General features: G+C 45.7%; 1 protein-coding gene across 5 annotated transcripts in view; it reads left to right on the forward strand.

Moving 5' to 3' along the window:
- Nucleotides 1-15,367, forward strand: part of PTBP2 (polypyrimidine tract binding protein 2) — a 121,748-nt gene that overhangs the window by 47,074 nt on the left and 59,307 nt on the right. The gene's annotated exons all lie outside the window — the stretch shown is intronic.

Consider the following 15,367-nt stretch of genomic DNA (forward strand, 5'->3'; position numbering starts at 1 on the left):
ATATTGTTTGCACAAATTATTGTCACCTATGATCATGAAGGCAGAAAAGTGGGAAAACTTTAACATTTGTGACAACCTTGTCAGGTTGAAATGAATAGTTTAGAATCCGAGAACGGAGTCATCAACAAATTGGTGAGCGTTTAACATTCTGCAACCAGAATATATGATAAGATTTGGAGCACTTGGTTTCCAAATTACACGGACCTTCACCAAAACAGACTTCAAATTAAACAATCTTAATTTATATTGCCTTCAAAGTAATTTGTCCTTATCTATTCAGTGATCCAGATCTTTTTATTCCATATTATTTCTAGTTTCAGTACCTTTACACCTATTTCTGCACCCTAGCATTTTCCTTTTCCTCAAAATGATGTGGATCTGCTGCAGTTGTCAACCCCAGAAGTGATTATATCTATGTCAAAATTACTTTTTACAAGTGATGTGTGAATCCTTTGGATGAAAAGCACATAAACAACATTTGAGAAGAAAATCCTAGATGCTAGAATAGATTCTTTTAAAGGTGAAGACAAGAACTATGAGTTGACTCAACAACCTCTAAGTATTCTGGAAGGCAATTTTGTCTTTATTTGCTGAAGATTAAAGGTCAGGATTCTGAGTTTTTTCTAGGAATAGTTTTATGACATTTACACCAGCTGCTGAGAGTTGTGCTGTATTTTAAATTCTCTTGTCAAAAGGACAAAAACTAGTGGACTAAATGTTGGCCATTATTTCCGAAGATGGTTTAAGATTACATACTTGTTTCCTATTTAAACTAGCTAGGATCCAAAGCTTTTGTAGAACATGTGTTCTTCTAGAGTTTATGAAATCATCCTTTTATATTGATATATGACAAATATTGACTCACTGAAAGAATATCGACTCACTGAAAGATGTTCCAAGCAGAGAGAGATTAAATGGGATTCTGTGATTGTAGTGAGTCATCTTGGTCTCCTACTGACCTGGAAGAGGAACCAGCAGATGGGCTGGGATTGACAGGGCCCCTATAGGGCCCCAGAGATTGGGCTGCGACTTCGGGACAGCTGATTGACCCAGAGCCCATGGACGTTCTGCCAGCACCATTGTCCCCAGTGTACCCCGAGAAACAGAGGTTGAACCCGGTAGGCCCACTGGGGGAACTGGGAAGCAGCCCAGGGATAGCCGACCCCGAGTTGGCTGAGATTATGGAGGTCAACTTGGGCAGTATGTTGTGGTCAGGATTCCTGCTGGCCTAGTGACCTGGTCAACATGTTGTGGCCAGGATGCTTGCTGACCCAGTGGCAGCCCTCACTTCCATTTCTTGAGCCCTGGGCTGGGAGGCAGTGGAGAAGGTGGCTGGCAGGTTTCTCCCTCTGGGGGTAAAAATCCCTGCGCTTGTCAGCTCTCCACAGCAAGGGAATCCGACCTCTATCTCAGCCTTTAAACCGGAACTACTCTGCTTTGGAAGCCCCAAGGGACACAATGATACTCAGCACATGCTAAGGGCTGCAACTTAAGTGTGGTTGCATATACATGCAAATATATACGCAAATAGCTTCTTTCATACTGCTGGGCATGAATACAAGGACTAAGGCAAGACTGCACAACACGCAGGCCCCATTTAAGTCAGTTCTGCTGATATTAATAAAATGCAATATTTACCCAATTTCCACCCATATGACAGCACTTTTAATGAGCAATGACAATCCAGGAATTTAACTACTAAACCACATATCAATCAAAGACCATTATATTGACTACTCTTTTGTTTTGGCTTCACAATTTTAACAAATCAAACAAAAACTGCAAATACAGTACTGGAATTTACTGGAGTGTAAGTACAATCAATGTGAAGATATCTGAAAACTTTTCACCAGCTGTTTCACATCAGGCTTGTATTCTGTTGTAGCAGCACGGAGATGGTCGGATGTCTGTCAGTAAGGGTATATCTACACTACAAAGTTAATTCGAACTAATAGCCGTTAGTTCAAATTAACTTACATATGCGCTACACATGCAAACCACTAGTTCGAATTTAAATCGAACTAGTGGAGCGCTTAATTCGAACTAGGTAAACCTTATTCTACGAGGATTAACGCCTAGTTCAAATTAAGTAGTTCGAATTAGTACTGTAGTATAGACATACTCTAAGAGGTGTGCAGTTTGGACTTGAGGATTCCCATAGTGGAAAATGAACTTTCATAGACATATGTAGACTCAAAGCAAGTTAGCACTTTTTTGGCACATTTTAGTAATGCAGGGTACATGTCTTCCTATACGTAGGTCATCCAGAATGTTTCAGTGTCCTCTTCTTTATGCTTAGCTTTTAGAATACTGTTGTTTTGTAGGTCTGTCATCTCTTCTTCAAATGTGGCCCTCTCAAATCTCACTGCTGAAGATGAGCCTGCCTGTACCTCAACTGAAAATGGATTTTCAGTAAATTCAAGAACTGTGTCTTCAGGGATTTGACATCTAGAAAATTAGAAGAAAATTCAATTTTCAGGTCTGAGATGTACTCTTTTAAAAAAAAACAAAAAAGGCAAAAAAGATGCATGTTCACTCAGCTGTGTCATTTGTGAGTTGAGGATGGGAAAACGAGTTAAGTCTTTCTCAGGTAGCTGATTTGCAAAAAGAGACAGTTTTGTTTCAGATGCAGAAACATCGGACATCAGAGAAGGCAAATTTTTTTTTTTTTTTTTTGCCTCGAAGTTTAAGATTGAGTGCATTTAAGTGACGTGTCATATCAGCGAGAAAAGCCACGTTTAGCAGGAATGTTTCTTCGTCTAAACACAACAGTAAATCCTCGCAATCCTTTTGCCTCCAAAAACACTCGTGCAGCCGACAGTAGATCCATAAACTTCAGCCATCTAACTTCTGCAAGCAATGCCAAATCACCATATTGTGTTTCATACTCCTGAACTAAAGCTCGAAATTGTCTGTTTAAAGGCAAGGCATTTGCAACAGCGAAGTTGACGATTTTTATGACACTATCCATTGTGCTCTTGAGAAATCCTCTCTTCAGTTTGCTGCATAACTGTTCTTGGTGCAGAATGCAATGGTATGAAAAGAAATCTGGAAACTGGATTTTCCTTCAGCAATGAAATTAGCCCCTCTCTTTTTCAACAATGAAGGGAACGGCATCATTTGTTACTGAAGTAAGCTTCTTCAAATCAATGCATTTCCTGGTCCTTCAAAAAATGCCATCAGCACAGAATAAACTTCCTCTCCCCTAGTTTGACCCCGTTAAAGGTAGCAGAGTAAGCATTTCTTCGACATACTTTTTGCCATTGAAAAACATACCCAGTTTATGAGCTGTGATATGTCTGAACGATCAGTAGATTCGTCCATTGCCAGACTGAAATATTCAGTGCTTTTCAATGTCTTTTATCATTTTAGAAAATAGATCACGTGAAATGCTTTCACTTTGTCTCACTAGAGTTGAATTAGACACTATGGCTACGTCTAGACTGCAAGCCTCTTTTGAAAAAGATCATCTAGACTACAACCAGTACTTTCTAAAAAGCAAGCCGCTTTTTTGAAAGAGAGCATTCAGGCAGTCTGAATGTTCTCTTTTGAAAAAGCACAGTTTGCATTACATAGCGCCTTTTTTCAAAAGAGCGCTTTCGAAAAAGGCGTTATTTCTCGTAAAATGAGGTTTCTCCTTCGAGTGGTCCCCGTGGGTGCTCCACTCTGGGTGCTGGTGCGTCCTCGCGCCGGCGACCGGAGACTTTTCTAGCTGTTTCTGCCGCGGCGCGCAGGCGCCGTGGCGCCCTCTAGTGTTGTTCGAACTGAAGGGCGCCTGCGCGCGCGCGGCTCCTCAGTTCCTTCTCTACCGTCCTCGGCAGCAGACGGAGCTCTCTCTCTGCCAATTCTGTCAGAGGAAAACAGTTAAAATTATCGTTTTTACCCCCCTCTTTCCTCACTATCCAAGTTCTTAGACCCCCCCTAACCAGTTAAACCAAAAAAAAAAAAAAAAAAAAAAAAAGTTTTTCCCCGGTTGCGGTTCGCCGCTTGTTCCCCAGCCCTTCATGCCCGGCTCGCCGGGCTTTAAGCGCTGCGAATCATGTCGGGACGCCATGCCGGCGTCCGACGGACACTCTGCGTGCATTAAGTGTCTCGGGGAGGCACACCAGACGCAGAAGTGCCAGCACTGCTCTAAGCTAACAGCCAGAGCGCGACGTGACAGAGCCAACAGACTCACGACTCTCTTATACGAGAAGTCGCTCCGTCCCTCCTCAGACGACTCGCCTCAGCAAGCTAAGGGTATGGAGAAAGATCAGCCTCCTACCCATTCTTCCTCCGCGACACCAAAATCCGCTCTCCCTCCGGCCTCAGCTATGTCCTCAGGATCGCCGGTGAGCACTGTGGACATGCCGGGAACCTCCGGTGCGCCGCGGTCTAAGACGCAGGCACCGCATAAGAGAGCTCATTCTGAGCCGAATCAAAAGGCAACGGCACCGGCCGCTTCGGCACCTAAGCCGTCATCGGCTCCGACGGCACCGTCTATGGAGCGCTCGGTACCGAAACAACACCTAACGGCACCGGGCCCTGCACCGAAGAAAGCCCGCACCGAAAGCCTATCCAGTAAAACCTCGGTGCAGAGAGGTACGTCGGCACCGACATCACCGCCGAAACCGCACCGTTCGGCACCCTCTCAAAGCCGAAGCCGGTACCGATCCCCGGTGCGGAGTCACACCTCGTCGGCACCGCCATCCCCGGCTTCCTCCATCCATTCTACCAGATCACACCATTCTTCAGCTAGTGGCATCGGAACCGAACCTAGAAGCAGATTCTCATCACAACATTCCAGCCCTTCTCAAAGACTTCCATCCTGGCAAATGCCTGCGGTTCAGTACGCATACCCTCCCCCCCCGCACCAATGGTATCCACACCAATACCCATATCCACCACCGCCATACGCCACACAATGGCAACCGTGGAGTCCACACCCAAAGAGGTCTCATCACCGACCCTCATCTACAGTCTCTAGGCCACCTCCAGCCTCTCCTCCTGCTACCACATCCGCTACAGAGCCAAACTCTCCTGCTCCTTCAGATGGCCATGATTCACTTTCTGACGGCGAGACCAGATCTCCGATGCATAACTCCTCTTCCTCCCCAGACGAAGCGGTCACCACTGATGCCCCACCGTCGGGAGATGACACTAAAAAGTTTCAAGAGCTCTTTAAACGAGTAGCACTAGCTCAAGAAAAAGATCTTCAGGAGGTCCAGGTCAAACAATATCGACTTCTCCGCTCACTTCAACCCCCAACAGCTACCAGAATCGCCATCCCGATGGATGAGGCTATTATGGACCCAGCCAACAACATTTGGCAAACGCCAGCGTCCATTACACCAACAAACAAGAGAATAGACCGCAAATATTTTATCGCTCCCAAGGATATGGACTTTCTGTTCACCCATCCACCCCCTAACTCCCTGGTAGTAGATTCGGTCCGACACAAGGGTAAACAGCCTAATTTAAGATCAACCCCACAAGACAGGGATCACAAAAAGGTGGACATTATGGGCCGAAAGGTCTATTCTTCTTCCACACTACTCCTTAGAGCGGCCAATTATACCGCTATGCTGGCAGACTATGATAATGCCAATTACGCGAAGCTCCAGGACCTTCTTCAACATCTCCCGGAGCATAAACGCCCAACCCTCCGTAGCATTATGCAGGAGGGCCTGGCCATTTCACGCACAGCTTTACAGTCAGCCATGGACGTGGCAGACACTGCGGCTCGAATTACAGCCTCCGCAATAGTCCTACGCCGAATGTCATGGTTACAACCCTCTGGCGTCCCTAGGGACCTTCAACAAAAGGTCGAGGATTTACCCTTTGATCGCACCAATCTATTTGCATCCAAGACCGATGAGGTGCTACATTCTATGAAGGACTCCCGTACAACCCTTAGAACTCTAGGAATGTACACTCCTCCCTTTAGAAGGAATAGATACCAGCCTTACCAACGACCCAGGGAACCATTCCGTCAACAGCCCAAATACGATTTCCGTAAACAAAGACCACTTCGCCGTAGACCTCAGCGTCAACAGCAACATGCCACACCTCATCCCCCGGCTGGCAAGCAGCAGGTTTGAAGGCCTGGTCGAGAGCCAGGAGGCCAATCCGTCGACCCTCCCGATAGCTACCCTACAATTTCATTACCCCCTCCGAGCCTTTTTCCACCAATGGTCCCTCATTACCTCGGACAAGTGGGTTTTGAATCTAGTTCAGTCTGGCTACGTCATCCCCTTTACCTCTACCCCGCCCAACCACCCTCCTACCCTTCCCTCTTTCAGGGACCCCTCTCACGAAACCGCACTCCTACAGGAAGTCTCACGCCTCATTCAACTGGGCGCAGTAGAACACGTACCAACACAATTCCGCGGCCGGGGATTCTACTCGACGTACTTCTTAACCCAGAAGAAGACAGGAGGCTGGCGTCCCATTTTAGATCTCAGGCGCCTCAACAAATACATCGCATACCACCGTTTCAAGATGGTTACCCTTTCAACTATCATTCCCTCTCTCGACCAACACGATTGGCTTTCGGCTCTCGACCTTCAAGACGCGTACTTCCATATTACAATTCATCCTGCTCACAGACGCTTTCTACGATTTATAGTGGGTACCCAACATTACCAATACAGAGTACTCCCGTTTGGCCTTTCTACGGCTCCCAGAGTATTCTCCAAGACTCTATCAGTCGTAATGGCCTTCCTCCGACGCCAAGGCATCATAATATTTCCATACCTGGACGATTGCCTCATAAAAGCTGTGTCTTTCCAAGAGGCAAAGGCCATGACAGACACCACAATAGACCTCCTACTCAGTCTCGGATTCCACATAAATTACGCAAAATCCACTTTGCGTCCCACACAGAAACTGGAATTCATAGGCGCCCTCCTCGATACAATCACAGCAAGGGCCACTCTTCCCGATCACAGGTTCGCAACGATATGCGACCTTGTCCGAGCAACACAGGCGGCACCTACTGTCACGATCCGCCATTGCCTCAAAATCCTAGGGCACATGGCCTCTACGACTTACGTCGTCAATCTCGCCAGACTCCACATGAGGCCCCTTCAGTCCTGGCTCGCCACGGTATACAAACCTTTCAGAGACCAAATGAGCAAGCATGTTGCGATCCCACCTCACGTTATCAACTCCATGCTCTGGTGGACAACCCCTCAAAACATGCTACACGGTGTCCCCTTTCAACGTCCAGCGTCTACTCTAACACTCATAACAGACGCATCACTCATGGGATGGGGGGCTCATCTGGGAACCATCACAGCCCAAGGCAAATGGTCGTTCGTAGAGCAAGCACTCCACATCAACATTCTCGAGCTACGGGCAGTCAGATACGCATGCCAGCATTTCACTCAGCACATAGCTCACAAGACCATCACCATTATGACGGACAATACCACATGCATGTATTACATCAACCGTCAGGGTGGCGCTCGCTCCCCTTCTCTATGCTCGGAAGCCACCAAATTTTGGACCTGGTGCCTATCCCATGGGGTCACCCCCTCTGCAGTATACCTTCCCGGAATACTCAATGTCACAGCAGACACCTTAAGTCGCACATTCATGGACCAGCACGAGTGGGAGATCGACAAACGCGCCCTCACACCGATCTTCCGTCTTTGGGGCCATCCAGAAGTGGACCTTTTCGCTACAAAGAACAATCGCAAGTGCCACCTCTACTGCTCCAGGGGAGCCCTGGGCAGGAATTCCCTCGGAGATGCCCTCTCCATCGCATGGAACGCCTCCCTTCTCTACGCCTTTCCCCCCCTCCCACTCCTGCACAGAGTCCTAGACAAGATCAGATTGAGTCAGGCACGCGTGATTTTGGTGGCACCTGCTTGGCCCAGACGAACATGGTATCCTTACCTCCTCAAAATGATGATAGCAGAACCGTATCCCTTCCCTCCACGCTGCGACCTCCTCTCACAAGATCACGGTCAAACCCTTCACCCGGACATCACCAGGCTGAAGCTCCACGCTTGGCTCCTTCATGGCTCCATGATGCCGAAACTGCCTGCTCAGAACAAGTAAGGCACATATTAATTAATAGTCGCAGATGCTCTACTAGGAAGACCTACCGCTACAAGTGGACGCGTTTTTCCCTATGGTATGCTCAGACTCATGCAGACCCACCACACCTTGCTCCAATACATGACTTATTGGACTACTTACTCTCTCTGAAACATTCCGGTCTAGCACTTAGTACTATCAAGGTCCATGCCGCAGCCATAGCAGCTTTCCACCATCACCCTCCAAGCTCTTCTTTCCTCGCTGACCCAATAACCAAGCGCTTCTTCAAAGGCCTGCAGAACACCTTTCCTCCGGTTCGTCCACCAGTCCCCATTTGGGACCTGAACCATGTCCTCAAAAGCCTCACAAAACCCCCGTTCGAGCCGATAGCAACCTGCTCGTTCTCTCATTTGTCGATGAAGGTGGCTTTCCTAGTCGCCATCACCTCCAGTAGGAGGGTGAGTGAGCTTGCAGCTCTGATGGCTGACCCCCCATATACTGTGTTTTTACAGGACAGGGTGGTACTTAGACCCCACCCTAAGTTCCTACCCAAAGTACTCTCTCCCTTCCACGTGAATGAACCCATACACTTACCTGCATTCTTTCCTAAACCACACACTGAACCGTCCCACGCCGTGTGGCACACTCTCGACGTCCGACGAGCTTTGGCGTTTTACATAGATCGCACGAGACCATGGCGGGCCTCGCCTAGACTCTTCATCTCATACGCGAATAGATCTACGGGACAAGCAGTCTCATCTCAAAGAATCTCTAAATGGATTACATCCTGCATCAAGACCTCTTATACTTTATATAACAAAGATTTACCTGGACTTATCACAGCTCATTCCACTAGAGCAGTGGCTGCCACGACCGCTTTTCTCCATAATGTACCATTACAAGACATTTGCAACGCCGCTACCTGGTCATCCGACCATTCCTTTGCACAACACTATGCTCTCTCCACCTCGATAGCATCTTCTATGGCGGTTGGACAAGCAGTGCTGTCTACAGTTACTACCACACGGCTCCAAACCCACCTCCGCGAGCCGACAACTGCTGTGTAGTCACCCAGAGTGGAGCACCCACGGGGACCACTCGAAGGAGAAGAAAGAGTTACTCACCTTGTGCAGTAACGGTTGTTCTTCGAGATGTGTCCCCGTGGGTGCTCCACTACCCTCCCTCCTTCCCCTGCTTGGAGCCTGATGCTCTGGTGGGTAGAGAAGGAACGGAGGAGCCGCGCGCGCGCAGGCGCCCTTCAGTTCGAACAACACTAGAGGGCGCCACGGCGCCTGCGCGCCGCGGCAGAAACAGCTAGAAAAGTCTCCGGTCGCCGGCGCGAGGACGCACCAGCACCCAGAGTGGAGCACCCACGGGGACACATCTCGAAGAACAACCGTTACTGCACAAGGTGAGTAACTCTTTCTTCCATGGTCAAAAAAACTGCTGCGTTCTTTCGATTTCTTTCGAAAGAACGTGGCAGCAGTCTAGGTGCAGGGGAAGTTTTTTCAAAAAAGGCCATTTTTTGAAAAAAAACCTGTAGTCTAGACACACTCTTGCTGTTTTGATATTTAACTATATCCTCTTTGTTTTTAAATTCTGCAAAAAGTGTTTCGCTGCAGTCCAAGAAGCACTGCTTCATCAATTCGCCTTCTGTAAAAGGTCTTTTTGATTTAGCTATGTGCTAAGCTATTTTGAAGGAGGTTTCTGTAATGACATCACTATCTTTAACTTGCAAACGGAACATGTCTCGTTGAGTATTGAAACCTTCCAGTAAGGAATGTATCTTAGTTTTTCTTAAATTGATGTTAGGTGGATACAAGTCTTTGAACTCAGGGAGACAAGATTCATGGTGCCGTTTCAGATTTGTTTTCTTTAACACAGCGATAGTCTTTTGACAAAGACTACACATTGGTTTTCCATTTACTTCTGCAAAAGCAAATTCCATCTCCCAAACAGGTTTGAAAACCCTGTGTTCATTCAACAAGTGTCTCTTTGTTGCCATATTTAATGCTTCTTATTAAAAAGAAAATTGTATACCAGTGTTTTGGGTGTTTAGCTTGCAGCTTCAGGTTGCATGTTTCTTGGAATGATTTTACTGTAAGAAGAAAAGTTTCCAAGCCAGAGCACTCCAACCTGTGGTGGGAGGGGAGCTGGGTGAGTCAGGCCGGACACGAGAGGCAAAAAAGGACAGGTGCCTGGGAGCCCGTCCTGGATTCCCAGCAGGGCTGATGTCCCCACACAGGAGTCCATTGCTCCTTGTAGGACAGAGGTAGGGCTGCCCGGCTGTGGTGCCAGACCCAAACATGGCCAGCGTGAGCAAATCATCACCTCTCAGGCTCTGCCCACAAGGCTAAGCAGCTAGCACTTCCCACAGTTCCCTGGCACTCCCAGCACCTCCTCCCTGGGGGCTAGAAATGCTAACACCCTGTACTCCGTCCCCTCCGCCCCCCCACCCGACCAGCCTGTCCACTTGCATCTTTCAGTGCTCACCCCGCCTGGGAGTTGCCTCACCATAGTGGAGCTTTTCCCAGTGGAGTCTATGTTCAAAGGATCCCACCCGCAGACCATGTGTTGAGCCCCACGTAAACCCAAACCACACTGCAGACTGCAAACAAACTGCTTTAGACAGGCCTGAGCGTTGAACTGTTTAAACTGTTTAGCTGGGTATAAACTGCTTGTTTGATTGCTGCCATGCCCTGAATAAGGGCCTGGCCCTATAAACTGTGATTTAGCCTGCAGAGAGGCTGAAGCCCATAAACTGCTGGAATTGCTTGTGGTTGCCCTGCCATGATCAAGGGCATACACTTTATAAATTGTTGTCTCCCTGATCTGGTGTCTTGTTCACTGATCCGTTGCCCACCCGAGTATGGGCCCAGGCTTACAGACTGTCGCTCAGCCCGCAGACAGGCCTGAGCTTGAACTCTGAAATTGGTTATAGAGTGTGATAGTTGCTCTTCCCTGGCCAATGGCTTGACTTTACTGACTACTGCCTAGCCTGCAGTCATGCCTAAGCCCCTGAACTGTTGATAGTCTTTCCCTGAGTTAGGGCCTGGATATTACAGCCCAGCTATCCAGCAGCTTTCGGCCAGAAGCCTTGTCTTACTTGCTGGTGGGCCAGTCCTAGAGCAGGGGTTCCCGGGCCCATTACCTGATCAAACTGATGTGTATTGAGGCATTTTGGCCTCCTGGCAGCCCGAGACTAGTACAGTTAAATGAATCAGAATGCAAACAAGGAAATCGATCTCAATTCTAGATTTTCTGCTGGGCACCAAGGTCATCTAGGTCGTAAGTTCTGCTCTAACTCTTCTTAAACCTGGTGTGTCTAACAATATACATCCCTACACTTTTCACTAAGCAGCTAAGACAAGCAGATGTCGCATGCTCAATTAATACTTTCTTAGATGTGTAGTTTGCTTATGGTGGAAAAAAATTGCTCTTCTTCGTTTTAAGGTTTAACTGTAAAACAAAATTTCTATAGAATAACAAATTATGTACCTTCTCTTTGGTATGCTATTTTGGTGCAAATTCTCAAGAGAGCAGAATTAAGGTTACATAAGTAACCCTAATTGCGTTGTTTTTTAACTTTTAGGGTACAACTTGGCAATCTTAATATTCTATGCACATATATTGTGTTTGTAATATATCCAGGGAATTCCCTCTGATTAGCATTCATTTGGAAACAGAACTGTAGAAAGATAGGTTCTGTGCATTACAACTAGGTGAATTATCTGCGTCCTGGATTTCTCTGTTCTTGTTCTCTTGATGTCTGATAAATTGCTTAGTCTGACATAATTTTCCTATCATATAGTTTATTAACTAATTAAAATGAATAATCACCACTATTTAATATTAAATCAAATCTAATTAACAGGTTAATTAAATAATGCCAAATAGGATAACAGTTCGTTATTACTCTTTTAATCTGGTAAAATGGCAGTCTTTGTTTAGCTGTCATTCATAAAATAGAAGGGTATTTCTATTCTGTCCCAGTTCATATGATTTTAAACTTTGTCAGACTCATATAGTGGAGATAAATGCATTTCCATATTAAACATAAAACAGTTAAAGTAAAGAGAACAGTTTGTTAGGATTTAAGCATATACTCTTAATCACACATTTAAATTTTATGGATTATTTTTTAATTTAATTTTTGCTCCTCTGGCTGTCTTTATTTGTTAAGCCACACAGTGACAATCACACATTCTCTTACTCTCATTTAACTATCAAGTGCATAGGAAGGAGAGGACATAAGCCCTTCTAAGGTAGTTTTCCTGCTGAAAAAATAGGATCAAAACACATGTAATACTTACACAAAATGATTTATGCTGTTATGGTTTTATGCATTTTCAGGAAGGTAAATTTGATTAGTTGATAACATTTTCAACACAGCTTCTTAGTGTTGATGGAATTGCTAGATGATGATTTCTTGTGGCTATCCAGGTCTTAGATTTTACAAGTTACTAGATTCATGCACACTTTGGTTGTTTTCCAGGCAGGGAATGAAGAAAATATAGACCTTCTTGGCAAGCAATATATTCTCCTTTTCCGCCATGTCTTAAAGGTTACAGCCTGGATGATTCTTCCTCATGAAAACCCACCTTTACAAATTTTTTGGCCATTCAGAATGTGGCATAGTGACTTCAGAGTGACAGACAGCACCCAATAGGGACTGACTGCTTCAATTTTATGCAAATGAAGAACTTTTCCATTATAGTAAATGTTGGCTTTGAATTTATTTTTTTATTTTATTTTGGAAATAAATGGGCAGTCAGTCATGGTACTGAGCAAAGAAGTTGACATTCTCTATCAACAAGATCCTCACATCTCAAAACTTAGTATAAAAGTTTAAAAAATAGTCCAAAGTTTAGCTTACAATTATTCTTCAGGCATACTGGACAATCTTCCTTATTTCACAGTTGCTGCTGGCAGTTTAACTTTAGATAGCATTTTTTATTAAAAAAAATCTGAATAAAATTAAAACTGTAACTATAAAAAATAACCATTTTAAATAAAATCTTGGCCAGTGATATAATATTTGTATACAGGCAGTCCCCGGGTTACGTACAAGATAGGGACTGTAGGTTTGTTCTTAAGTTGAATCTGTACGTAAGTCGGAACTGGCGTCCAGATTCAGCCTCTGCTGAAACTGACCGCCAGTTCTGACTTACATACAGATTCAACTTAAGAACCCCAAGTCCCCAAGTCAGCTGCTGCTGAAACTGATCAGCGGCTGAATCAGGACGCCTGGGGCAGGGCAGCTTGGGTGCTGCCGGGTTGGTCCAGTAGTGCCCAGAGCGGTGCTGCGGGACCAACCGGCAGCGCCCCAGCTGCTCTGCCCCAGGGTCCACAACAAAAGCCTGGTCTGCTGGGGGAGGGGCACACTAGCCCCCCCAGCAGACCAGGGACACGGGGAGCAAAGCTGCAGCGGCGGGGTGCCGCGCCTCTGAGGCTTTGCTCTGGCGCGGGACCTGCCGCCGCTGCGGCTTTGCTCCCGGTGCCCTGGTCTGCCGGAGACGGTCCCCAGCAGACCAGGGGCACCGGGAGCAGCTTTTCTTGCCCCGGAGGTCGAGGTGGCGGACCGCTGCCTGCGAGCTCCGGGGCGAGAGAGCCCCGTTCGTAAGTGCAGATCCGACATAAGTCGGATCCGCATAAGTCGGGGACTGCCTGTAGTCTGCTGTGATTACAAGTGAATGCCTTTGATATATTACTGATGGTCTGTGAGGATCACCAGTTTGAATCCAGCCTGGCTCTGTAAGGTCAGAAAGTTACCATTCAATGGATGTTGTGGTGTTCTGTGTGCCATCTCCAGTCATAAATTCTTCACCCTTGCTTAGAATTTTTTCCCCATTTTAGTTGCAATGGTTATTGGGTATCGGAGCAGGATAATTAAAGGGCATGAATTTGGTGTGAGAATGTGGGTGTGTTAGATTATCAAGAGCTTTTATCCTATAAAGTTTAACCCTCAAAATCTGTTTTTTTTGTTTTGTTTTTTTTTTCCCCCTAAGGACGTGCTGGACTTGGAAAACGGCATAGCAGACACTAGGGATGTAAAATCCCATTTAATTGGTTAACCAGTTAAAAAGGGAAAGGGAGGTTGGGAGAACAGAGCACTCCTTACCGTGGGGCTGGAGCAGCCCCTGATGATTAACTGTAACAGGTAAGCATCACCTGGTAAGGGTGATGCTTACCAGTTAACCATTCACATCCCTACCAGATACCTTGTCTCAATTCCAGTTTGACAGATTTTGTGAGCTAGCATCAGGGGCTGGCAGTGAATCCAAGCAGATACCGCTAGCTGTTTGGAACCTCAGAATATGATGTGGCTCCTGGCATGAAGTTGTTTATTTTGTTTTCTCTTAATGAGTTCTGTCACTTTGAGGATCGTGAGTGTGGGCCACCTATTCTGCTCACAGTGGAAGATGGTGGTTATGGCAGTAGAGAATAAAATGGTCAGACACAGATAAATATAATTTGTTGGGGGAAAGTCAACATGGTTTCTGTAAAGGGAAACCATGCCTTACTAATCTGCTAGAGTTCTTTGAGAGGGTCAACAAACATGTGGACAAGAGGGAGCCGGTGGATATAGTATACTTAGATTTCCAGAAAGCCTTTGACAAGGTCCCTCACCAAAGACTCTTAACTAAAGTAACTTATCATAGGATAAGAGGAAAGGTCCTTTCATGGATTGATGACTAGTTAAAAGACAGGATATAAAGGGTAGGAATAAATGGTAAGTTTTCCGAATGGAGTGAGATAACTAGTGAAGTCCCCCAAGGGTCTGTCCTGGGACCAGTCCTATTCAGCTTATTTATAAATGATCTAGAAAAAGGGATAAACAATGAGATGGAAAAATTTGCAGATGATACCAAACTGCTCAAGAAGTTAAGACCGAAGCAGACTGTGAAGAGCTTCAAAAAGATTTCATCAAACTAAGTGATTGGGCAACAAAATGGTAAATGAAATTTAATGTTGACAAATGTAAAGTAATGCATCTTGAAAAAAATTAATCCCAACTATACATTCAATATGATGGGGACTAATTTAGCTACAACTACTCGAGAGATCTTGGAGTCATTGTCGATAGTTCTCTGAAAACATTCACTCAATGTACAATGGCAGTCAAAAAAGCAAATAGAATATTAGAAATCATTAAAAAAGAGAATAAGATCGAAAACATCTTAATGCCTCTATATAAATCCATGGTATGCCCACATCTTGAATACTGGGTACAGATGTGGTCACCTCATCTCAAAATATATTTTGGCATTGGAAAAATTTCAGAAAAGGGCAACAAATATGATAAGGGTTTGAAATGGGTCCTATATGAAGAGAGATTTAA

Source organism: Pelodiscus sinensis, chromosome 9 (assembly GCF_052426305.1).
Source record: "Pelodiscus sinensis isolate ZL-2025 chromosome 9, ASM5242630v1, whole genome shotgun sequence".
Lineage (NCBI taxonomy): Eukaryota > Metazoa > Chordata > Testudines > Trionychidae > Pelodiscus > Pelodiscus sinensis.